This window comes from Orycteropus afer, unplaced genomic scaffold (genome assembly GCF_000298275.1).
Source record: "Orycteropus afer afer isolate SDZICR_OR568_19922 unplaced genomic scaffold, OryAfe1.0 scaffold00259, whole genome shotgun sequence".
NCBI lineage: Eukaryota > Metazoa > Chordata > Mammalia > Tubulidentata > Orycteropodidae > Orycteropus > Orycteropus afer.
Window position 1 is genome coordinate 3,329,780 of NW_006921846.1, and position 2,675 is coordinate 3,332,454.

A 2,675-nucleotide genomic window follows, 5' to 3' on the forward strand; every position below is an offset into this window, starting at 1 on the left:
ACCTTGGCATCACTCTTACCTGCATTTATCTGGCAACCACTTACAAGAAAGATTTCACTTGAGCAAATTTTTTCTGAGAGAGAAATGTCCTGTAATCAACCTCCTCCTCACCCTTGTCTTATGCTGACCTACGTTTGTAACCTTCAATCAAATGATGTGTAACTTAGATTCTTTTTCTAACTCCTTAAATATGTTCCCACTGTTCCTCCATTTTGGATTTGTAAGTTTCACTTCACTGAAGCCCATGTTCCCCATTTGAATAGATCTTGAAAACAGAATAAATCCTCTGAATTTCATTTTAAAGTTTGGGGGGTTTCTCACTAGGATATTTTGGGGGCTAGTTTGGTATCCAAAAGTGGTCCTCCTCTTCAGTGGACCCAAGGAATCACCAACAGGAGTTCTGGCAACAACTTAAAAGCCTGTTGTGATTTTTCTGCCTCCTAGAGACCCCAGGGCCAAGTTGAATGGTGAGCCTCAGATTGAACTGAATTTCCACTAGTTTGTGTTGAGGTTCTCTGAGATTTTATTTGGCTTCTATATAATTTCTGTTCATATCTTGAATGTTGTGTATAGCTCTGCTGATTGTTTGATTTTAATTATCTTGAATTGGTAGGGTAATCTTGAATTGGTGAGGTGAATAATCATTGTCTTTAATAGTCATTGAATAGCTAGCTTTAGTTGCCTTCTAGTGGACTTTTAGAAAGCAGTAGAGCTGGTCTATTTTCCTTTCTTTCTCTAAGAGAGTGATTAGGATTCCTGCCTCTAGGTTCACATACATAGTATTATTTGATGAAGAAGCCATGGATTTTGGATATTTATCCTTTGGAGATATTTTAAGGCTGGGGCCCAAGTTAGGTGGACATGTGGCTCGGGGATGCTTTCACTTGGGGGCAGCTCTATTTTAAGGCCAGGGCCAAAGTAGGTGAGTATAGGCCTTAGGGATTTTTCACTGGGGGGTGGCTCTATTTTAAGGCAGGGCCCGAGGTAGGTGGGTACAGAGTGGTTAGGAAAAACCAAGGGAGACGAACTTGTCTGTCAGTTTGTTATCATGTGGTGGTTTCCATGTTGCTGTGAGGCTGCAGGCTATGCCACTGGTGTTGCAAAATGCCAGCAGGTTTACCTATGGTGGTTTCAGCAGAGCTTCTAGGCTAAGATGGATTCAGAAGAAGGAAGAGGACATCCACTTCTCAAAAAATTGGCCAGTGAAAACCTTATGAATAGTAGTGAAACACTGATATATTACTGGAAAACTTTATGAATAGCCCTGAAACATTATCCAATATAGTGCCAGAAGATGCACCCATAAGGTCAGTAGGCACTAAAATTTGACTGGGGAAGAAGTGAATCCTCAGAGTACAGACAACCTTAATAACATTGTTGCTATGTGCCGTGGAGTCAGACCCAACTCATAGAGACCCCTCCTTGGGTTTCTGAGGCAGTATCACTATGGAAGTAGATTGCCCAACCTTCCTTATGAGGAGTGGCTGGTGGGTTTTAACCACAAGCCTTCTGGTTAGCAGTCAAGTGTCTTAGATACTATGCTACTAGACCACCTGACCTTAACAATATAGATAGAGTAAAGCCTTCAGGATCTTCATTTGCTGATGTAGCATGACTCAAAATGAGTAGAAACAGATCCAAACATCCATTAATAATCAGAAAATGGAATGTACGAAGTGTGAATCTAGGAAAATTAGAAGTTGTCAAAAATGAAATAGAATGCATAGAGATTGATATCCTAGGGATTAGTGAGCTGAAATGGACTGTTTTTGGCCATTTTCAATCAGACAACCATATGATCTACTATGCTGGGAATGACTAATTGAAGAGAAATGGTGTGGCATTCATCATCACAGAGTGTTTCAAGAGCTGTCCTGCAGTGCAATGCTGTCAGTGATAGGATAATATCCATACGCCTACAAGGAAGACCAGTTAATGCCACTGTTATTCAAACCTATGCACCAACCACTAAAGCCAAAGTTGAGGAAATTAAAAATTTCTACCAACTTCAGCCATCTGAAATTGACCAAAAATGGAATCAAGATGTGTTGATTATCACTGGGGACAGGAATGCAAAACTTGGAAACAAAGAAGAGTTATCAGTAGTTGGAAAATAGGACCTTGGTGATAGAAATAACGCTGGAGATCACAGGATAGAATTTTGCAAGAGCAATGACTTATTCATTGCAAATATCATTTTTCAACAACATAAATAATGGCTATATGCATGGACTTCACCAGATGGAATACACAGGAATCATATTGACTACATCTGTGGCAAGAGATGATGGAGAAGTTCAATATCTTCAACCAAAACAAGGCCAGGAGCTGATTGTGAAACAGACCATCAACTGTTCATATGCACATGCAAGTTGAAGTTGAAGATAATTAAGAAAAGTTCATGGGAGCCAAAATATGACCTTGATAATATCCTTCCTGAATCTAGAGACCATCTAAAGAATAGATTTGATGGATTGAACACCAATGACCAAAGACCACAAGAATTGTGGGATGACATCAAGTATATCTTCCATGAAGAAAGCAAGAGGTCATTAGAAAGACAAGAAAGAAGACCAAAATGGATGTCAGAAGAGACTCTGAAACTTGCCCTTGCATGGAATGTAGTTTAAGCAAATGGAAGAAATGACAAGATGAAAGAGCTGAACAGAAGATTT